Raw genomic sequence first — 25,008 nt, 5'->3', positions numbered from 1 at the left:
AGATGGGGAGGAAGTGTCGGCGCTTTAAATTGAGTTATCTCCCCGTGGCATGTTCAAAAATTCTTTCACTTCAACACACTTTCATAGAAACATGTTTTTCTGCTGTAAAAAAAAAAACTACTTTTTTTTTTTTATTACATTTTCACCCCAAACAAGGTACATTGCCACTTTGGTATAGGGGGCTACTATCAGGGGCAGCAACTATTGGGGCACTATGTTGGGATTTGGGCAGCAAGATGTCGGTTCACGTTACACTTGAACTTCTGCATGTCAGTACAGTTGGGGAAGCAGGGACCTGGAATGGAATTCCAGAGTCTAGCGGTTCTGGGGAAGAAACTACTGGAGTAGAAAGATCTTCTACATCTAGAGATCTCTAGTGTGTGGGAGTGAGATTTAGCTGCCTGTCGGCTTTGTCGAGGGTGTCTACATCGTGGAGGCACAAGTGTCTGCAGTTCGTCAGAGCATTCGCTATTAAAATACTTGTAGAATAGGCAGAGGGATGCAACGTTTCGTTGGTGGGACAGAGGCTGAAGCTTAGATGCCAATTCGGGGCCTATCAGATTGTTGACTCTCTTTTGAACCTTGTCTAAGAGCGAGAGACTAGTAGCCGATGCACCAGCCCAAATATGACAGCAATACTCCATACATGGGCGAATGGTGGCCTTATAGAGGTACAGGATACTTTCAGGTGTCAGTAGTTTTCTAGCATGGTAGAGAAAGCCTACCTTCTTCGCAGCGGCCCTGGCAATGTTTTCAATATAATTGTTCCAGCTCATGTTTCCTGTAAACATTAGGCCAAGCAGTTTGAAAGATGTACTCTCAGACAGGGAGTCACTGGCCATTGTTATTGGTGGCAGAGAAGGTTTCTTGTAATTATTGAAGGAAACCAGTTTAGTCTTGGCAGCATTGAATGTGACCATCCATTTTTGTCCCCATTCCACTACAGATTGGAGGTCATCCTCTAGTGTTTTTGCCATTTCTTTAGTTATGTGTTCATTTGTTTTCCTGTCATGCCTGTTATAGAGTGTGGTGTCATCAGCATATATACCCATCTCAGAGGCAGTTTTGTCAGGGAGGTCATTAATAAATATTAGGAACAATAGAGGTCCAAGGATAGACCCCTGAGGCACTCCCGCATTTATATCACACTATTTAGATGTAGAACCGTCGAGGACAACCTGGATTTTTCTCTTATCTAAGAAGGATTTAATTATGTTAAGTATTCTACCAATAATACCGTATGATTTAATTTTCCTGAGGAGACCCTCATACCATACCCTGTCAAAAACCTTAGATATATCTAGAGCTACCGCTCTGCCCTCCCCTGCTTTGTTTTTACTTGATCAAATTAAATGAAATTTTTTTCAGAGATCTTCAGTCCAAAATGGATACGTACAATAACATTTCTTCGATATTTTAATTTTTTAATGTCTTGATTAAACTGCACAAGTACCAACAAAGGATACCTACGTAATTGTCATGTCGCAAATAGTAACATATCCAAAAATTAAGGAAAACGATAAGATAGAAAAATAATTATTCATGAAAAACAGTTATGATAAGGGGGGGAAAAAAGCTTGATAAGATTATGTGCGGGGTCGGACATACTGAGTCACGTGACGTAAGCAAAAGGGGAAGTAACTTAGCTGAAACAATTTGTATCAGACAGAATTTATTCAGAAAACAAAAATAAACATAACACATATACATAATTTGTAAATTTAAATAAAAATAACTTTTAACTGTTTGAATTTTAACATTTTTTTTATATAAAAAAATAACAAATTGAATTTGTGAGGAATTGAAAACTCAATTACTTCCCCTGTTAACTCTTCAATTCAAATCGGTAGATTTTACAAATGTCTTGTTTCATGAATAATTATTTTTTTACATTATTGTTTTCCTTAATTTTTGGATATGTTACTATTTACGACACAACAATTATGTAGATACCATTTGGTTTACTTGAAATTCAATTTTTTTTTTTATCGTTATAATATAGAAGCACCTTTTTTTTAAGGACAAGTAATCTATTGAAAAGTGTAAGAAATTCTGCAGAAATAAGCATGCACCTCATTGGTCGGTTTGACCGTCTACAATTTTTTTTTTAACCAATCAGATTGATTGTTCTTACTAACTACCGAGGTGTATTCTTGGCTCTATTTTTTATGTTTGCAGAGTGCCAGTTTTAAGAAAGACAGCAAGTTGAATGGATGTGAAAACTCACCTCTTTATCCGAGGCATGGAGCCCCAAACCCTTTTGTATCGTTGAGACGTATTGATGCCATAATGTGGGGTGAAATGTGGTTATCATTTGTTAATACCAATACCCTTATGTCGTGTTCTATGAACTAATTGACTTTCTCCATTACTTAAATAATGTCTCTCAGAGACGAAATTAAGGTCTAAATTTTGATCTGCCCTTTGTCCGCTATTCAGACGATTATTCTCAGTGAACACGATGATGACTACTAGACTCACAGCATTCATCCTTGGAAGGCATCACTAACTTATCGACTTGTTGCAATTAACGTAAATTTATGTTGAAGTTTAAAGATGAACCTGTTGTGATTTCTGTTTGCTTTCTTTCATTCTGCCAAGGGCAAAAACCGAGGTGAGATAATATCTCACAAAAGATAATTTAAAAAAGATTTTGTTCATTTTCTTCATTTCTTGAAATCAACTGCGGCCACGTATGTTAAGGGGGGTGGTCTGTTGAAAATATATAATTAAACATGTTCTAAATAAAATAATAACGGCGGTTACTTGGAATTGCGGTTTTGGTGACTCTCAATTTTATGTCTGCTAAAATTTTAATCATGTGATTACGGTGTAGTGACAATAATTCATTTAAGTGATGCTTGATATGAATTTAGCTGAATACGATATTAAAAATCACTTTATTGGTACTTATACACTTATGTTACCTGTCTGCCGGATGTTTTGTAACTATTCTGTATTTTCACCTTTGGAGGGTAGGGGGGATTGACTTAGCAAGATAAATAACCGTTTGAATAAATTCATAATGATTTAAGTTTGTAATTATAAAAAAAAAACATTTTATTTTTAGTTGCATGCACTTATGTTACTAGACTGGCGGGTGTATTGTAACTATTCTGTACTTCCACCTAACAATTTAATAGACAAAAAGATATTGTAAAACTTGAATTTAACTTTAAAATACTATTTTTTTAAAATAGCATGGTAAGATAAGTGCATAAGCACCGCTTTATTTTACATATTTCTTTTCCAAACGACCGTTTGAATAGATCCACAATGATTTAAATTTAAAGTGTTGTATAATTTGTTTGATCATACGTTGAGAACATCACCAACATGACCTCCCACAATACGAAAGCCAACCTGACTGCCACAAACTGCTGAGTATTTGCCAAGCTCCTGCAGGCGCTTGTGGAAAAAGCATAAACCTGTATTGAGGCTGAAGGTGGCTACATTGAATAGATGTCAGCTCTACTACATAATCAAGTTACCTGAATTGATTTTTTTTTTAAATAAAAGTTTTAAAATAAAGCTGTAGTGTTGTTTTCTTTAGGGCGACAAATTTATCATTCCACCCTGTACTTAGAGACAATGGTTGTGAGTTTCTGTTTCTTTCCCTCTAAAAAAAAACAAAAAAAACTGCACATGATTTATCTCCCTTAGGAAAGAAAAAAATGTTTAATTTTGCTAAAACGTTATAATGTCCCAGAAATAGAGTTAAAAGGAAAAGGAAAGAAAATACAATGAAAGTAGAAATGCTACTGACTTCTACATGTTGGCAAATCTCAGTTCTCATCTATGACAATATTCAGTTTAAAAAATTTTACAATGTTCTTCCCATTCTGGTGCAGGGAGAGTCGGCTTTTGCTGTAAGTGTTAACTTTTAAATGATTAAAGCAAAACATTAGCAGTGTTAATTTTTTAGTATTAATATTAGTAGAATTATTTTTTTATTTATATTTTAAATTAATATGCAGCTATATGAATTGAATGCATCTAATGTAAAATTTAGTTAGTCTGAATTTTAAAAGTTAGACTCAAATAGCATGTCAACTGACAAAACTTTGTTTCTTATTAGCCAAATTTCGTTTGTTATTGCTGTACCATGTTATTGGCAATATTGCATCTTATTGATCCCTTGACAAAGGAGGGATTAAATCTAGTAATTCACTCGTGTTTATTTGTTTGCACTTTTCTCAATAATCACACCTTTAAGGGGTTATTAAATGATATACAAAAGTTCTAGTTCAAGTATCTGTTTCAGGTTCTACGTGAAAGCTACAGCATGTAAGCTAACAAAACTTTGCGTCTGTAGAATATTGGGGCATGTTATATAACAGATTTCACTGCCCGTTACTCTCGCTTCTCTTTATTTGTCCCTCAGTCCTCATTTTTTAATGAGTGATCTTTCTAACAAAGGGAGAAGAAAAAGCTATATTCTAGGTTGGCAGTATTTTGTGTGAACAGTCGGCAGAGATGGCGGAAATTTTCTGTTTCTACGTCTATCCTTATAGCCATGTCACTAGTAAGGGTGCTGGAGGTAAATGATTTATCTGGGCTGATGTTATCCGCCTGATAGTCAGAGATCCGAACCTTGGATTAACCACTAAGGAGGCTGTCCTATCAGCAGGTGCAAAGTACTGGGGCTGCTGTATTGCCATTTGGTGAATGGATTCTGGACCATGCAGTAGCTTCCTCTCGATGCTATATTAGTGGGTAATTGTTACGGCTTTACCTTATCATGTTCTCAGATTTGGTGAGAATAAAATATATATATTTAAATTTATTCAGTTGTCCGTATTTTTCTTGCAACCATATGCTTGTCTATTACACGTGTGAGTCGGTGTTCACCAATTCATAATCAGAATCCGTCGTTTTTAAAGAACAAGGTTACAGGTGCAGGGATATCTATAAGTCAAAAGTGGTAGAGTGTCACTGGGACTGTTAAAGATAAATTTAGCGAGATTTCCGATTTACAGAAGGGTTGTGCCGAGTTACATTCATAGAAATTAAAAAGACGTGAATAACTTTGGAAAAATAACGACATTCAACAAAAGTCTCGAGATTGCTGCATTAGGATGAAATAACAACATTTATTAATCTATTTAAGAAACAGTGATTCAGATCATTCTAACGTTAAGGTCTTTGTATCTTCAATCACTAGTTTGTAGTGTTTGGTTTGGTTGCTTTATAGTGTATTTTATCGTTTTTATTCCGCAAAACATGACTGAGTTTTGCAATAGGAGAAGGAAAATGGTTACAGTATTTGTGTTTGCTACATTTTAAGATGGGAAACCAGCCGGGAAGTGGGGGAGATAGAAAGAGAAAGGGGAAATGAGAAGAAGGACAAGGGGGGAAAAGGTAGTTTGTTGTTTTTGTTTTACAGAACATAATTAAGTTTTGCAAAAGGAAGTAGAAAAACAAAAAGCATCAATGTTAGATGCATTTCGTCTCGAGAAGCCAATACCTTCAGACAGCCTGATCCGGTAGCACCAGTGCTGTACTGGGATAAAATAACAACATGTACTAACCTGTTTAAGAAACAATAATTCAAATCATTTTAACGTTGAAGGATTTTGCCACAAATGTTCATTAGACAGTCTTTGCTAATAAGTGTCCTGTAGAAAAGGCACAAAGTTTATGATTACAGATTTTCATGAACAAAGGGACACACGTGGTTGTTTTTTGGAGGGAAAAGAAAATGGTCATTAAAACAGCTAAGCATCTTGCAAGTGTGTGTGCGTGTGTGCATGTGTGCGTGGGTCCATTACATATGAAAACAGCAGCTCGAAATAACTTGTTGAAAAGAATTCTCGTTCGATACGGTAACTTTCCACGCTGAGAATTTAGGTGCATGACGTGCGCAATGTCATGTTGCTAATTTAACGTCCCACAAGACAGAGTCGGGCAGCGATGATGCTTACTCGTAGAACTGCATCCTAAACTGGTTTGATTTACGCACTCAAAAGCTTATATACCTGTGTTCTGTTTGTTGTATCACTGCACATGAAACGTAACATAGTTCCTTTATTGCAGGTGTGCAGATGGACAAATTACGACATTGTAAGCTTGCGCATACTTCATATGTGTGTGCATTCAAAACGGTGATTGCTATGAAATGTCTCTGCCAAAGATTTGTTCCGGCCTTATATAGCAGTCACTACATTTCTTATATTTCTGAATTTTAAAAATTGGACCCAAATAGCATGTAAGCTGACAAAACTTTGATTCTTATTAGCCAAAATTCATTTGTTATTGCTGTATCATGCTATGATTGGCAATATAGCACTTTATTGATCCCCTGACAAAGGAGGGATTGGAGTTAGTGATTCACTCCCGTTCGTTGTTTACACTTTTCTTAATAACCACGCCTTGGATTTTTTTTTTTTGTGCATACTTCATATGCGTGTGTACTGAAAACGGTGATTGCTATGAAATGTCTCTGCTGAAGATTTGTTCTGGCTGTTTGTAGTGGTTGCTACACTTCTTATTAGCCAAATTTTATTTGTTATTGCTGTACCATGTTATTGGCAATATGACAATATATTTTGCTACAAGTTATTGAAAAAAATGATTAATCAGCCCTGACTCATAAGACGAAATATTTCTCAATAATCATCGTAAAAATAACAAGGAGAATAACTTTTGGTGCTTGTTTGCATTATTCATCTTTTAAACCAACGCATTTCAGGTGAAACCATCATTACTTACATCTAATGTCGAAATAAGCATAAATTCCAAAAATTACAAAAAAATAATCCAGTAGAAAAATATGATTACAAAATACAATTTAAAGTTTTATCACACGTTTTAATATGAAAGAGTTCTGCGACCAACTCAGTATTATAAACAAGGGAGATAACCCTTGATTAAATTAAAAATCTACATCTGGGAATGTAATTGTGACTGATTAATAAAAATATTTTTTTTTTTAATAATACTTCCATCACATTATCTACTACTGGATCATTTTTATAAATTTTTGGAATTTATACTAATTTCGCGATGGCACACGAGTATGTAATGTTTTCACCTGAAATGCATTGGCTTAAAAGAACACCAATGTAAACAAGGATCTAACTTGTATTTTAATTGGAGAATATGGCTGTTGTCTGCCTCGAATTTACAACTAAAATCTTTTTCTAGATGAAAAAAAAAAAAACTGCAAAAGAAAAAATTAAAATAAATTCACTGTATATTGAGCAATATTGAATACATACAGCTAACTTGTTCCATGGTAACAATCACAGCCTTCTTGAAACTATAACAAAATACTTTGTGGAATCTTCTTTCCAGATAACTGCAAAATTACAACCGTGGTATCGATGATCAAGCATTTGCTTCTGATTAGCCAGTTTTCTTTTATTATTATTGTCCCATGTTATTAGCAATATAATGTCATATTTCGCTACAATTTAATAGATTTACATCATTCCACAAACAATTACTCATAAGATAAAACATTTTTTCAATAATCACCATGAAAAAAAAAAAACAAGGAGAGTAACTGGTATTTTAATTGAAGAATATGAGAGTTGTCTGCCCCTACTTTACAACTAATTATTTTTTTATATTACTTGTATTGATTGGACTATTGTTCTCATCTTGAGTGTTGTTTGTGCAACGTTTTGGTTGGATTGTCCTTCAACCATCCTAAGGCATGTTGTTTGTAATAGGAAAAAGAACAGTTACTGGCTCTGTAGATATTTTCGTACTCTCTGAGTTAGTATCTATTTAATGGCTATGGTTTTGTATAGGTAGAAAAAATTGGTTGACAAAGGTTGGTTGGTTGGTTGGTTTTACGGCATATCAACTCTTTTCAGGTTATTTCATGCCGAATCTGGTGATTTTGAAGAACGATTTTTTAATACAGTGTATTTGTTTTTTTAAGTCGTATTCTATTTAACCCATAGTTGGGACCCTAACAGGTACTACCACTCCGGGTCAGAGTGGACCTGGGAGCAATGGCAATTAAAGGGTGGCTCCACACTCCCTAAGGCCTGCAATCTGGGGCCTCACCATCGGATATAGTTTAAGGTCATATCCAGGACCGGGTTGACAAAGGGGAGGCAAATCTAACAAAACGTACCTCTCCATCGTACAGTATATCGATAATCTATGGCTGACTGGGATAGCTTCCATACATTTATATCAGATCTACCTCTGCGTTGCATGTTTAAACAGGGTGTATTCTCTATGGTATAAGACCTGACAGAATGGTTAATTGTAGGTATAGACCGTTTCATATCCTCAATAAAATTCCAACAAAACCCTAACAGCCTGCCATAGTTCTCTCCGAAATGTGCTGCTGCCATTGCGCACAGAAATCACTTTTTCCATTACTTCCAACATAACAGATGTACTGAGACTAAAGCCGCTTTTAGGACTGCCAGCAAGCACTGTGAAAGAGTAATGAAGAACGCAAGAGTCCGTCAAGTCCAAAGTGGCTGAGCAGCAGCTTTGTTCCCACCAGTTTTGGCAAATAGCAAACATGATCCTGAACAGAAGTATGAGCTCAAACCCAACTATCATCAATGGACCTGAGGTAATCTCATCAGCATCAGACAAAGCCAAACTCTTTGCCAAGAACTTTGCAGCTAATTCTACCCTATGCAACCAAGGCCACCAACCCCCTATTTCCTTCTGTAACAGAAAACACGCTATGTGACATACAAATATCTGTACGTGATGTTGTCAAGCTAATCGAAAACCTTGATTCCAGTAAAGCAACTGGCCTTGATGGCATTCTAATTATAGTGTTGAAAAATCTTCAACCAGAACTAGCTCCCATACTTACAATGCTGTTTAACCGTTGTCTTAAGGAGAATTGCTTCCCAACACCCAGAAAAATCTCATCAGTATGCCCTGTATTTAAGAATTCAGGTAATCGGTAATCTCCCTCTCGGTACAGATCAATGTCTCCTGTGCGTCATGAGTAAGTTACTGAAATCTGTGTTAATTATAGAAGTAGTCAACCACCTCAGCAAAAAATACTTTCTTAGTGAAATGCAATATGGTTTCTGTTCTGCTAGATCTACAGCAGATCTGCTTACAGTTATATCTCATAAGATTAGCAAATCTCTCGACTAAGGCTACCTTTCTAGGGCAATTGCTTATGACATATCAAAGGCCTTTGATAGAGTATGGCATAAAGGTCTACTTCAACAGATCTCCAGCTATGGTATAGCTGGATATATCTTTTCAATTATTAAATCATTTCTCTCTGATAGGTTCATAAGAGTAGTGGTGGATGGGCAGGAATCAGAAGCTCATAGTATTACTGCTGGAGTCCTTCAGGGGTCCATCCTGGGTCCTACTCTCTTCCTGATCTACATCAATGATCTTCCAAATCACATCCTTATATCATTCGTAGACATTTATGCTGACGACACTACCAGGTATGGCAGCATATCAAAGGCCGTAAATGACCAAGTTCTCTCCAATTCTTTCTCCTCTGATCTTGAACATGTGGTACAATGGAGGGAAAAGTGATTGGTTACTTTTAAGGCACCTAAAACCAAGCTTCTATCTTTACATCACCAACGTTCTGATCCCCATCTGGCATCAACTGAAATGAATAGCTCTTGTCTAGTGGAGGCTCCATGTTTTGACAAACTTCTGGGCTGGACCTTTACTTCTGATCTAAAATGGAACACGTACATCAAATCCATTGCCAAGGTCGCTGGGAAAATGGTGTGATCCTTCTATTGATCAAGTAGATATCTACCTGCTGATGCAATACTCTACCTGTATAAAAGCCAGGCACGTCCAAGGATGGAGTATTGTTGCCACATCTCGGCAGGAGCTGCTAGAAAGACCTTATCCTGCCTTTATGGAGTTCAAAATAGACTTTGTAGCCCAGTAGGAGATGTCCTTTTCTCTTCCCTGCAACTTCTTTCTCACAGAAGAGACGTTGCAAGCCTATCTCTGCTTTATCGTTATTTTCAAGGCAAGTGCTTGTCTGAGCTCAAATCTAAAGCCCCCACTCGCCAAAAATTCATGAGAAACGCTCGTCTAGCTGAAACCAGTATCAATAAATTCCCTCACTCTGTGTCTAAACCTAAACGTGGATTCCATGAATAGAGCTCCTTTCTTAGAAATCCACACCTGTGGAACTCTCTTCCGTTTCCTGTCTTCAAGTCCAACGTAAACAAGTTCTTGACAAGCCGTTCCCCTTAAGTAACCCAAATTACCAAATTTACACTTCTAATGATTACTATGATATTGTTCCTTTAACTAATGTACATTCTTTAACCCTTATCCTCGAGTGGCCTCTAAGTCTTCATAAGTGGTGATTCCTTTGTAAAAAAAAAAAAAAAAAAAAACTTTGCATTTTCAAGAAATTCCAAGAATTCTCTACAGACTACACATGTGAAATGTGTTCTGTTTCCGTTCTTGGTGGCTGTAGGTTATCCATGCTTCGCTTCCATACAGAAGATTGCTAAATAATGCTTCAAGCAAATTACACTTAAACCTCTTAAACTTTTTAACCTTTTCCCTTGATATATTGTATCTAAGAGTTTGAGCTATATGTTAACTTGTGCCATTTTTCCTATTCATCCATTCGTGCCATTTTTACACTGCCATTTTCAATGGAAAAACTTTGAGGCATATTAGATCGGAACCTTTGCAAAAAGAAAAGGAAGCCATCTTCTAAGCTTGAACTTTTATCATTATTGTGTCAGACATGGCAAGAAATTCTTCAAGATGATATTCATCAACTGATCATTGCCATGCCTAGAAGGGTCCTAGATTGATAAACAGCAAAGAGAATGCCAACCATTGGTCCCCCATCCCCGCCCAACAAAGGAGGGATTGGACCTAGTAATTCATGTTCGTTCGTTTGTTCGCACTTTTCTCAATAACCACGCCTTAGATTTTTATGAAACTTTGCCAAAAAAATTAGTCATGGTACAAGTAAATTTTTGTCAGAACGGATTTCCTGGGATAACTGGTTGCTGCCCTAGAGGCCATTACAAAAATAGTTATTAAATTTGTGGCTATTTATTTTTCATTTTGTTCTATAAATTATGTTTATATCTTTTTTGTTTTTTTTTATATTACATTTTCACCCCAAACAAGGCACATTGCCACTTTGGTGTAGGGGGCTACTATCAGGGGCAGCAACTACTGGGGCACTATGTTGGGCAGCAAGATGTCGGTTAACATTACACTTGAACTTCTGCATGTCAGTACAGTTGGGGAAGCAGGGAGCTGGAATGGAATTCCAGAGTCTAGCGGTTCTGGGGAAGAAACTACTGGAGTAGAAAGATCTTTTACATCTATGGATCTCTACTGTATGAGGGTGGGATTTAGCTGCCTGTCGGGTTTGTCGTTGAAATAAACTGTTTCTCTCTTTATATATATATATATATATATATATATATATATATAGTCGTCCACATACAGTAGTTTTGCTGTATCACAGCTCATCTGTGCAGCTATAGAAGCAACTATCTCAAACCAGGTTTGAAACTCGACCGCCTAGACGACAATTGGTGCTTCTAACTGTTATTATTCTTTATTTTAAAGTGAATGCTTTCTATTTTTTGACTGGTCAACTTGGATCTGAAAAATAATATGAAACCCAAAGAAGAAAGAAAAAGAAAATGAATAAAAAATAATAATCTGAAAAATAAAGAAAGAACTTAAAAAAACAAAAAAGAAAATGAAACTGAAAAATAAAAAACTTAAAAATAAAACAAAATTGAAGAAAAAAACAATAATCTTAAAAATAAAAAAAAAAACAGAAAAAGAAATAAACTGAAAAGCAAAAAATAAAAAATAAACTGAAAAATATAAAACCAAAAAAATAGAAAAAAGAAAAAGAAATAAACTGAAAAATATAAAATCTAAAAACAGAAAAAAAATAATGACAAGCCACAAATGACAGATATTTCAATCTGTTTTATAGACAAATTTGTTTACACAGAACAGACACAGAATTGGATTTTTCTCACTTTTCTCTTTCGAAAAGTCTTTTTTGTTTGTTTTGTTTGTTTTTTTTACCTTTTTTGTAGTTACAGGCAACTTTTTTTGATTTTTTTTTTTTTGTTTACAGCAGTTTTAAATATAAACGTCTCTCTTTATAAAGAGCTTTCATTTTTGGTGGGACAAAACCTTTCTTTTAAAAACCATCTCATTATCTTTTTTTTTTTCAAATGTTTAAAAGTTTTACTCATCTCCATTTATTTTTTCCTTTGAGTTTATTATTGACTAGCATCAAAGTTTTTGTGTCATTTTTTTTTTCTTTTGGTGAGTGAAAAACTTATGTTTTTGTTTGTTTGTTTATTCCCAAGAAATGTTTCCAATATTTTATTGTAATTTTTAAAAAATTTTTTAACAATTTTCTTTTAATTTTTCTCCTTTCACAGTTCAAAATGGAGCCATAAAAAAAAAAAAACTGCACAAATACAAATATTTGTTTATCATCATTATTCTTTTTTTTTTTTTTTTTGCATACATCCAGGGTGAAAATATTTATAGGGAAAAAGATTATCATTAGTTCTTTTTTTTTTATTATTATTATTTAACAATTTTTCTTTTTCTTTGGCGTTTTTTCCCTTGAAAAAAAAAAAAAAAAAAAAAATCAGTGACTTTTTTTTTGTCTTTTAATTATTGTTACAATAAGCTTCCATACAAGAAAGCTTGAATATAAAAAAAATAAATAAAAACCTATGGTGAAATGAGCTTCCATACATTTAAAATGATCATGCTCCACTGGCTAAAATTACTTTGCCATTTGTATGTGTGTGCGTATATATATATATATATATATATATATATATATATATATATATATATATATATATATATATTATGGTCCAAACAATTTATAAAACAACAAATGTTGTTCAGTATAGACATGTATACAAGGACTTTTCCAATCAAAATAATGGTGTTACAATTTTGTTATATATATATAACAAAAAAACAAAAAACAGAAAAAACTGTCTGAACCCCGTTTAGGTATGAAATTGCTTGCCTGCTTTTACACATGGAAGGGATAGCCTTAATATATGTCATTACAGTTTAAGAAAGAGTATGATCAGGGTTAGCACTAGACAAGGCAATTTCTCGAGTGAAAAGGGGAGAGCAAACATGTTGGGGAATGATGGTGGCACAATTTTTCTGAACAATTAAGACAACATTTCTTAATGTCTAATTATTTTAGGGTCATTTAATGCCAAATTCATACCTTTCATCATCTATCATAATAGTGTGTAAATGGCCACAATAAATCTGATCAGATTTTAGCCATTCGACATAGCTAATCCCATAGTCTGTGAATGCATCCATTGGACTGAATCGAGCGTGACCAGAACTAAAGAGTTAAAGTTTTGTAATAAAAGGAACCTTTGCTATGACCGATGAACACATAAATAGATTAAATACATTTTTTGTTGTTGTTAAAATAATGAAAACCAAGATGATGCTTTTAATATTGCATTATAAATTTTGTATTGGAAAAAAAAGAACAAACTTATTCGTATTATTTGGATTTATCGAACTCATCTTGAGTGTGGTTTTCACAATGTTTCGGTCACTGTAACTTCCAACCTTTTTCAAGAGAATCTAGCTGACTGTCAAACTTGTGAATTTGGACAGAATTTCGAACGGAACCCTTTATTTTACTTCACGGAGGTAGCATGCTCTTGTTCCGTCAGCCATGACTGGAAAGAGATCCAAAGTAATTCGCAATTGTATTTTTTGGTCGCCCATACTAAGAATTGAACCTCCAGGTGACTATCACCTTTACAATTGATTTTTCCGAGTACTCTAATCACAGCTCCTTGCACAAGAACCCGTGGCGCATTAGTTAGAGTACTTGGAAAAATTAATTGTAAAGATGATATTCAAGTAAATGGTTCCGTTCAAAATTCTTTACAGATTCCCGAGTTCGACAAGATACACCTGAAGAAGGTCGGAGGTTACATCAACCAAAACGTTGTGAAAATGACACTCAAGATGAGAACAGTAGTCCGATGAATTAAAATAATATGAATATCAAATCCTCATCTCAAAAATTCAGAAACATCAAAAGAAAAAAATTTATTTAAAAAAAAAAAAAAATGGAAGTTTAGTTTGAAACAATCGATGAAAAACTTCAATGTCACTATCGTCTTCAATCAATCAATTATATTTAAACAACTGTTGCTATTCACCCTGAAACCTAAATCAAGTTTTGTTTGGTTTTCATTTTAAAGCTGTTCAAACAGATTATTCAATACCGAAATATAATGATTTATTATAAACAAGTACGGCTATCTGGAGTTGCCCAGGAGAGTAGTATATAATTAATTTTAATCATTGATAATTGCTTTCCTACAGTCGTTACACGAGATAATTCTTACCGCTAAAATCTGAAAGAATTAATCGAGGTAAAGCTTAGTTGTTTCATTTTACGTATAGCAACTCTTTTTTGCGTTATTTAATGCTGAATCCAGTCATTTTGGAAAAAAAAAAAAAAAATTTTTTATGTTTTAAATTCTTTATATCTTTAAATATTTATTAATCTAATTTGGTTTGGTTGTTTTGTAGAAGAAAATTGTTGTTTTTGGCTTTGAAGAACACAAGCTTTGCAAAAGGTAAAAATCTTTTAAATTTGATCTAAACTGGATGGAAGTACAGGAAGAGAATGTTGCATATCTGCAAGAGATTTCCAGGCAAGATTGGCGTATTGATGGACAGTTACAACCACGGAAGAGGCAGATAAAAAAAAAAAAAAAAAAATTAAAAAAAAGAGTGATGAGACCAAGAAATGATTACATAAAATTTTTGAGATGAGAATTATAAGAGAGGCTGCATGGGTGAAAAAACAAAAACAATTGAAAGGAGTTGTGTTTGAAGGCTATATCAATGCAGTTCGTAGGAAACACCATGGACACAAGTTAGCATATAAAAGAATAATGACAATATTAGAAAGAATTTTCAATAATATTATGTTTATTTACCAACATAATGTGTCGTACAAGACCTACCTTCACGAACTGCATTGATATAGCCTTCAAACACAGCTCCTTTCACACTATGCACAATGCTTCAAGCAAACTACATCTTTCTCAAACAATTCTATATTAAAAATAAAAGATTGCCATATCTGTTTGCTTTTGTGTTTTGGATTCTTCTAGAAATCTTTGCTTCAAAACTGACAATCACGCTATGACAACTCTCATCAATCAAAATTATTTATTACAAATTTTGAAATAGCTATTTAAAGATTTGAATACTGAGCTTCACTTTTGATCTGGAATTTGATTCTTATAAAAACTGATTTGAAATATATGAAATAACTTTTTATATCATCATATATATATATATATATATATATATATATATATAAATAAATATAAATAAATTTGTATGTGCGTGTGAAACAATTGCAAAACCACCGTCAATTTTGAAATTGTAAAAAATAATAAAAGTAAAGACCTAGTTTTGGTCATCGGAATTGTTCTCCCCTTCTGATGAGAAACATTTAGCTTCGAAATGCCATGGCTTAAAGAGTTTTTTTTTTCTCTTAATTTTCTTCTTATCGTTTCCTCTTTGTTTTGATGATAATAAAAGTTATAACTTTTATCCCTCACCTTTCATTTTAATTATATATATATATATATATATATATATATATATATATATATATATATGTCAAAGAAAAGAAAAAACATATTATACAAGGTCTAGGTAGATAGGGGTGTTTCTGGAAGATAAATAGTCTAGAAGCAACTCTTAGTTGAGGAAAAGGGATCCACCCTTAGTACAAATATAATAAAGTATATTTAAAGTAAAAAATGTTGTTGTCTCTTTCAGGAGAGTATCATCACCATCTCAGATAAAAAAAAATACTCATCCCCGCCTTTTAGCGCCATTCTTTTCTTGAGGAAATTATTAAAAAGTAATATTTTACAGCTTCGTCTTTTTTAAACAGTTTGTTTTATTTGATTTTATGGCACATTATTCTTTTGTAAAACTAATCAGTTGGATTTTCAAAGTTAGACCTAAATAGTATTAAATTTGACGAATCGATATTTGATTCTGTCTAGCCAATTTTGATTTATTTTTGTTGTTGTAACATGTTTCCTTTTACTTGCCTCCCCACAAGGGCAAAGTCAGACACAAGGTTGGTTTTTAATATGAAGAAATCCAGCTCTCCAATAAGGGGCACTCTGGATTGGAACAAAAAGTCTAGAAAGAATTATCATTCACTGAGTGAAGACAGAATAAGAGTAGCATCAGAACATATACAACACTTTGTTCCTAGCCAAAAAAGCCAAGGCTTTAGCTTTTGTTGTAACATGTTTTTAGTGTTAAAAACGTATCTTGCTTGAGTTTCTCACAGAAAATACTTTATCCGACTAGGTATATTTAACAGGTGGATATTATTTTTGTTGTCTGCAGCAACTTTTAATTAAAGTGAACATGATCTTTGTTATCAACAATATATGTAGCTGTTTGCAATTTAATATAAAACAATACCTATTTCATTAGGTACCATTAATTGAACATAAGCTGTTATTTCACACATAGGGTTATAGTCAGCTAATGTACTTCCTAATTACGAGCGTAGTGCTACCAGAAGCAGTGACAAAGCAAATCAGTTTCTTAACTTTTTTCTCTCATGCCTATATCTCCTCTGTGCATTGACTCTTTTTTTTTGTTTTTCCGATCTTTCTTTTTTATTTATATGTTTTCATAAACAAATATTTATTATATAAATTGAAATAAAAAGATTTTATTCTTAAAATTTAAAAAAAAAAAAAACTTTAATTTTTATAAAATTTCAAATAAAATAAAAATTTTTATTTTTTTTAAATTTTGTTATTTAAAGTGTAAATAAACACTAATTGTGTTATTTTTATCTGTATAATTTTGTTAACTTTCATTGTATACTAGTCAATAATGTCCTTTTCTTATATCTTATTTCAATGAATTGTTTCACAATAGAAATACTGAAGAACAATAAAAGTGAAGGAACTGATTTGCCTTGTCACCAATTCTAGTAGCGCTACGCCGGAAATCAGGAATTACGTTTGCTGACTACAACCACACAGAGATAGGTAGGAAGTAAGGCACTGGTGCATTTTAAGTTTGGAGGATAATTATTTTTTATTTTCATTTTTGAATGATTCCAAGGGGAGATAATTCAAGAAGTTCTTAAAGTTTGTAACTTTTAATAATTATTTTGATTTATTCATTAAATTTTGTAACAAAAAGTTTGTTTCAGAATTATCTTTAGAGAGAATGTCCATGAAAAAATATCATACATTAAAAAAAAAAAAATAAAAAATTTTAAGTCGTTTATTTTCATATAAATACATAAAAAAACAAACCTATTTTGAAATTTTAATTATTTTATAAAAGTTAAAAAGATTTTTTCAGATAATGTTTGTCTGTTTTGCTTTTACCAAGAAGTTATGCTAAACTTTTAACTCATAAAATTGTCTCCCCTTGAAATTCTTCAAAAAATGAAAACAACAAAGTAATCCTTCAAACCTAAAATGCACAAGGGCCAAAAATAAGTAAGAATTCATGCTTTATGGCATTTCCCAATCACGTTGGTACAGATTTGAAGACTGGATTAACTAGAATTTAAACTTTACATCACCAGTTTTATAGTCTGTGATAGTATCTATTATGCCAATTTTGCATTCCCATTAGAATGGCATTAGGACAAAAAGGTAATATTTTTCTCTGTTTTTGCTCCTGAAAGAATTTGCATTAAACAACCCCCCCCCCTCCATACACGGAAGATTGTCTATTAACATGATTAATTAATTTAACGCCTGTAAATTAATAGCTGACAATTAATACTCCTCAAAAGCACAAGTTATTAGATACTTTAAAAAAATAGAAACAACATCTTATAAATACATATTTTTTTTTCTTTTAGAAAGGAGTTTACACTTAACATTAAACATCTAAAACTTTTTTTTTAAAAATTGTTAAAAACACAAATAATGTACATCTGTTTTTATTGGGTTAACAGCTTACATGAGTTACAGATGACAACAATTTTAAACTGATTATAAATGCCCAAATAATTCTGATGTATTTGATCAACAGTTTCTGAAGGATTTTAATATCTTTACTTTATAAGACAAAAAAAAAAATAAATAAATAAATAAAGTCCTAATTTTCTTATGCTAAATGCTTTTCTAACACAAAGTCCTAATCTCTCTTTCTCTTCTATATATGTTTATAGGGAAACGTGTTTATTCAATTATATTTCACCTTTTATTTATACCAATCCTTTAATTTATAAAGCTCAATGTAATTACAGAGCATATACAAATAAATGACAAAAGTCTATATTCCAAACCCCCAAGATGTTGACCATCTTACTGTTTATTTCTTTAAGTACACTGAAATGCACAATTCTTGGCAGCACCTGTTTCATAGCACATTCAAACATGGCATAACAAATTGAAAAATAATTGCAATTTCTCTTCCAATTTTCGGATTTTGTAATCATGCCCACATTCCTTTATTTTCTTTTAAAGTTGATACATTCTCTTTCTTCTGATGAGTTAAGAGCGGAATAAATTAAAAAAACTGACATAATTACATGAATGATTTTGCACTATGAAATAGGTGCTGTCAAGAAGTGTGCATGTCAACATACTTAAAGAAATAAACGGTAAGATGGTCAACATCTTAAAATTTGAGATATGGACTTGTCATATATAAGTTACCTTTGTCTGAGGAACGGTGTCTACTCAATTCCTCTGTCAAATTTTGGCCTACAGACTTTAAACTGGATATATAGGGGATCTGGATCTGTGGTACAAATTTGATTTCGTATTTAGCCGGTAAAAATAGCTGCCAAGAGGTCAAAATTTTAAAAAAAAAAAAAAAAAAAAAAACCTTGGCACTTGGCAGACATAAGTCAACTGGCTAATGTTCTTGTATGCATGCGTAAATATACATTTATAGTTTAATATTTGCAGTTTTTGTATGTGTCTGGATTTAGATCAGACGATAACGGATAAGGCTGGAGAAGCTATGTTTTGGCTTCAATTCTTTTTGTGTACTTTTGAAATCAGTACTATATAGTGGGTACAATATAATAATCAATAAAGAATTGGTTCTATAATAATAAATATGAAATCTGCATAAATTAAAATATCATATTTAAGAATATTTTATGATTGGGCAACGTTGGGCACCTTACTAGTGTCTTATAAAACAAAGTCCTTGTTTCCCCAATTCTAAAATTTAAGAACTAAAAACCATACATTCTAACGCAAAGACTTAGCAATTAAAGATCCTTATTTAATAAAGCTAAGATTTTTAAAAACACTTTTTTTTTATTATATTAAGATATTTCTCAGATACCAGAAACTTAATTTTAAAGGACTTTGGGGGAAAAAAAAAAAAAAGAAAAAAAAAGAAAAAAAAAAAGAAAATCAATTAAACTTCTTAATCCGAAATACAATTTACTTGAAAATTTAAAATGTGTATCAAATATTTATAATAATTGAATAATATGTTTGCCAAATTATCACATCAAACATTTTTTTTTTTTTAATTTTAAAATTAAAACACAAATCCTGCTTTATACCCACAAGTGAGTTTTTGGTAATGATTAACACCTGTTATTATGAATTTTGACCTGGCATAAAAAAATTGGTAAATTTTATTGAGAATAATTACAATTGTGTTGTATAATCAAAGAAAAAAATAAATTAGTCACTTACTTGGTGATAAAAAAGGTACAATGAAAGGGTGGTAGATAAGGGTAGATATAAGGATATTTGCTTGTGAGGCAGATTTCAGGTGGGAGGGACTTCAGAGTCTCGTCACAATCAAGAAAAAAAAAAAGATTTGGCACTCTTTTTGATTATGTGGACTCACGACAGGCATCAAGGATTAATCCTTCATTTTCGTGCAATAGACAGGTGGAGAGTTCTCATTTGGTACTTAAAGAAAAATGCCCATCAACAAGAAAGGTTAATTACTTTTTTTTTTTTTTTTTAATTTTGTCTTGTATCTTAGATTGAATAAAGCATGTTTGGTTTGGTCTAGCAGCAAATAAACACCTTTTGGCCCATTGATTTCTGGAACAATACCGCTTGTAAACAATTGATTGCATACGATTAATTGAACAAAAGTTGCTATTTTTTTACCCATAGTTAAGAGAAAGGTTATAACTTTCCCATTAGTGTTAAAATAATCTCTAATGATATCCGTTGGGTTAATAATCTTAATTACAAATCTCTATGGACCGTCTGAGTGTCCTTGCTTGCTTGAATCTTGTCAAATAATTTCACTAAGAATGCTAAATAAGTTTTGGTTTTGATTTCGATTCTAGCTGATGACAATCAAGTCATCATTTTCTTTTACTTTTGAAATCACTACTATATATAGGGTACAATATAATAATCAATAGAGAATTGAGACGATCATCATCATCATCATAATCATAATAATAATAATAATAATAATAATACAATCTAAATATTAAATTAAAAAAATCATATCTAAGCATATTTTACGACCGGGCAAGGCTAAGTGCTACTGTTACCTATTCAAAACTTTTATCAGTACACACGTTACAGCAGTGCCAGGTTTGTTGGGCAGGTCATATATGCCACATGCCTGATTCAAGGCTCCCAAAACAGCTCCTTTATGGAAAAAAGACCTATAGGAGGGCAGAGGAAATGCTCCAAGGACAATCTGAAGGTCAATCCCTCAAACAGTTTGGTTTGTATTCTAACTCATGGGAAGAACTAACAACTCATAAAGAGGCTGCAATTGCTGAATCCGCACGCAATGAAGAACACAAGAGGAAACATGACATTTGGAAAGACAGGCAGTCAGCACTTCTGCTAGAGAACTATCCCACAGGTGTCCAACATGCAGGAAATACTTCAGAGCTTGAATCAGTCAAACAAGCCATCTCCAAACCCACAAAACAATCGCATGATGACAGTCATCTTCAGAAGCATTGGGTGAACATGATCACATCACAACCTTTTTTATTTCTTTTACTTAAATCATAAATGTATTCTAGCAAAAAAACTATATTAACCCATTAGCAACGACGTTGCCATAAGGATAATTAACTGTATTTCAGAAATACGCATATTTTTTATAGTTAGTCATACAGATTGGAGTATATTTTAGATATTACACTTAGTGTCCCAATTATATTAGCAATACTGACGTGTTCGTTTTCAGTCAACTATGGACATGAAGAATGGAAGGACACAATCAGTTTCATCTGTTATTCAATCAATAAATTTTACTGGCAAAAAAACAAATGCAGCAAATCATGTACAAAAAAAAAAACAATATTGTAGTTATATACAATCTGAATGTTTGTCCAAGATTACTTTACACCTGCAGGTATTTAGTTCTCTCCCACTACTAGAACTGTGACACCAGAGTCGGAAAGTGGGATTGAGAAGTCACCACCCCCGAGGAGAAGCACTGCAAAAAGTGCTTAGGTAGGTCCGTTGACATTACTCGGAAAGGGCGACTCAGGCGATTAATAAACTAATGCCTTTCTCAAAGAGAAAGGGCAAAGCCTGGAAGGGTGGACCTCCTAGAACTGCATAGGAACAGCATTACACCGCAAAATCAACAGAGACCAGGTCATTACAGGAATGGTCTAATCTCTGTTGGTTTGGGGGGGGGAGCGGCCACCTCTGGTAGGATGTTCTAGGGAACAGAAATACAGAGAATAATACCGTAACTGGAACTGGGGGAGAGGGGGGGGATGGAAAAAAATATCTCTAAATGTAGATTTAATTTCTGTTGATGATGGTGTATACCAGAACCAGGTCTCCTCACATCCTTCGCTGCTCATGTGAGAACAGGTTAACTCTTTGAAGCCGCTCTTTGTAGATAAATGTGGGAAAATCCCGTCACCGATAATTAAACACGCTCCAGGCGTACAATATCTTTTTGAAATGCTGGTTGTATGGGTGACGTACTCAAAAATGAGCCGTACCTTATCAATCTAACAGTTTTTGATTTGTCCTTATAATCAACCCATATTTTATATATATATATATATATATATATATATATATATATATATATATATATATATATATATATATATAGTATAAATAAAGGAATGCTGTAACTATTCTTTAGAGTCAAATAAAATTTTTCAAAGTAATTTTGCTCGAATATTGTATTTACAAAAGACTTTTTTTTAGCAATAAATTAAAGAAAAGTAAAAAAAAATGGGCACTAAAGCATTGACAGATCATTAAGAAGTTCTTTAATGTATTTTTTTTTTTTTTTTAATAAATAAGTTTGCCCATTTTTCTTTACCAGCAAAAATAACAGGCGGTTGATAACAAGTAATCAATGCATATTGGGGGGGGGGATATATATATATATGAGTTCTTGCGGGTAGAAGAAAAGGAAGATTGATAGTTTCATTCTCTTTCGTCCCCGCCCCTCTCCCACTTTTAAAAGAGCCAGCGGAGCATGAACGTAAAACGTTATGTACCCATCGTTTTTGTAGGACATTAAGTAAAATGTATTTTACAGAGTGGAAGCAAGAAGTATGAACACAAAAAAGACTACATATTTATCTACAAATTTTATCTACAGTCTAGATAACATGAAGGATTTGTCGTTAACATCATAATTGACATAGCTTCATGGTTTCTGCAGATTTTTTTTTTTTTTCTTTCAATGGGATTTATAAAAAAACATTGTCTGGGAGCAGGGGTCAAAATGTCAGATGCTGGCTGTATGTTTGTGAAAAGCATTTCTTCAAGTTTTTGTTATTTATATTTATTCATTTATTTATTTAAAAGTCATTTTTCTTAGATAAAATGTTCTGGTTCTCTCTTTCTTTTTTTTTTTCCTGAAATCCTTTGGGAAGAGGACTTTTCCAAGTTAAAATGAATCAAGCAATACGATTGGATGAACGTGGAAAAGATAGTAAAAACAGCCAATCAAATGCAACGTGTCATGTGAAGAAGGAAGTGAAAGTTAATACTGAAACTGGATGATGAATTGAAAGCTATAGCAAATAAATATTTAAAAAAATATATATATTTCAAGATTAATCTTACAGAAGTGAACAAAACAAGTCAAAAATAGAGGAAAGTAGAATGGAGCCAAACACAGACCATTATTAAATTATTATGCGGCATGATTACATACTAAAAATAAAACCGGTCAGAGAACATGTCTATTTAGTGACGGTTTCTGATTTTGAAATCATAAATTGAGAAGCAGTGTTTATCAAAAAAAACAGTCCTTATATAATTTTATACCGCTTGCTAGAACTTATAATTTATAAGTGAATTAACCAAATTTCTTTTACCACTAACCCTAAGTTCGAGTATTAGGTCATAAAACTATAATAAATCAAATTAGGACGTTCTCCAACAAAAAATTTGATTTGATTATCAGTAATAAAAAAAGTTATATTATAGAAACCAGTTTACTTTTCTGATGTGTTAATAATAATAATGGTTTAAAAAAAATTAATTATTGCCACCCCTTTCCCTAAAAAAAAAAAAAAAAAATCCAGCCTAAAATATAATGAGTAATTATCTTTTGATAAATATTGCTTGTAAATTTATGATTGCAAAACTGAAAGCCATCATCAAATAGACTTCTTTCTTTAACCACAATAATATATTGAAATTTAAATTATTAAAAAATAAAGCTAGAAAGCTATACAATGCAATGGTTTTAACTTTTTATATTGATTTTAAATTTTTTGGCAATATATGCCCTACCCCAGAATTACAAGACATTTTTTATACCCTAGGAAAAAAAATAAAAAATAAAAAAAAATTTGGCGCTTCTGCACTATCAGAACAAAATTTCGGAAATCAGAAAACTGAGTTTCACATGAAAACAATGGTATCTACGTATTCCTCATATTTTTAAGATGATTATATAAAAAAAATTACGAAAATCGATAAGGTAGCAAATTATTTATTAAAGAAAATAATAGAATTTGAAGAAAACAATTGCATTTCCTTATGTAAGACACAGGAGAGTTCAAAAAGGAGGTAATTTTCCATTTCGATTTAATTTATAAAAACAAAATGACTGCAATTTTTCACTTGCTAACACAAAGTTTTTTTTTTTTTTTAAATAATTCAGTAATATTCAGGTAATTTCGACTGCATAATTTGGAAGCTAACATTGTAATTTATTAGAATTGACGAAAAAAATCAGTAGAAACCATTGTTTTTTTTTTTTAATCTGAATATTTCATTAATCGACTACAAAATTTTGTTCTGATGCTTTTTTTTTTTTTTTTTTTTACTTAATTATTATCATTTGGGGGTTGAGTTGAAGTTAATTCGTGTGATGTAAGTAGAAATTGGGCAAGTCCATTACTTAACCTTATTTTGTGTTGCCGCGCGACCGTTCTCGACTAATCTGATACCGTTAATATAAAACAGATCAACCTCCTCCCTCCCAGAGAAAGGCATGAAAAAAAAAAAAAAAAAATCTTTTAACTTTGAGGAGAGTGCACAACACGGAAATATATAAAAATCAAGATTAAAAAACTTGCATTGTACGGCTTTTTAACAAAATTATTACTTTTTTCATTAATTTCAAATTTCTATACATCAACAATGCTTATAAACATTTCCCAATTTCTAAAACATGTTGGATAATTGAACAATTATTGAAAACGAACCTCGCATTTGATTTTCATATTTCTGCATTCATGGCTTAATAAAAACTGTATTGGAATTGATGCATAATTTGATGCCTCCATTCAGTCTCTAGAGACAATGGACATCCTGTAAGGGTAGCTTAGCTGTGTGCGTAACTCTGAGGTAAGGGCTGCGCAATCCCAAACCACAGCTCTCCTGAATCGGCACTGCTTTGGTTCAGTGGCAAGGAAAGGCCCAAGATTAACTGGAAACAATGCCGAGATAAGCGTCGAGCACATACAGCACCTGGAATTCCTAAATGGTCACCCATTTTAGTACTGACCAGGCTCAATATTGCTTAACTTTGGTGAGCTGACGGGAACCGGGGTGTCAATTTGATTATGCCGTATTA

General features: G+C 32.6%; 1 pseudogene; it reads right to left on the bottom strand.

The window, feature by feature from the left end:
• Nucleotides 1-24,890: 24,890 nt before the first annotated feature.
• LOC145264083 (5S ribosomal RNA) lies at nucleotides 24,891-25,008 on the bottom strand (annotated as a pseudogene).

This window comes from Euprymna scolopes, chromosome 39 (genome assembly GCF_053919585.1).
Source record: "Euprymna scolopes isolate OS-2025 chromosome 39, ASM5391958v1, whole genome shotgun sequence".
Lineage (NCBI taxonomy): Eukaryota > Metazoa > Mollusca > Cephalopoda > Sepiida > Sepiolidae > Euprymna > Euprymna scolopes.
This window is presented reverse-complemented; position numbering and strand designations above follow the sequence as displayed.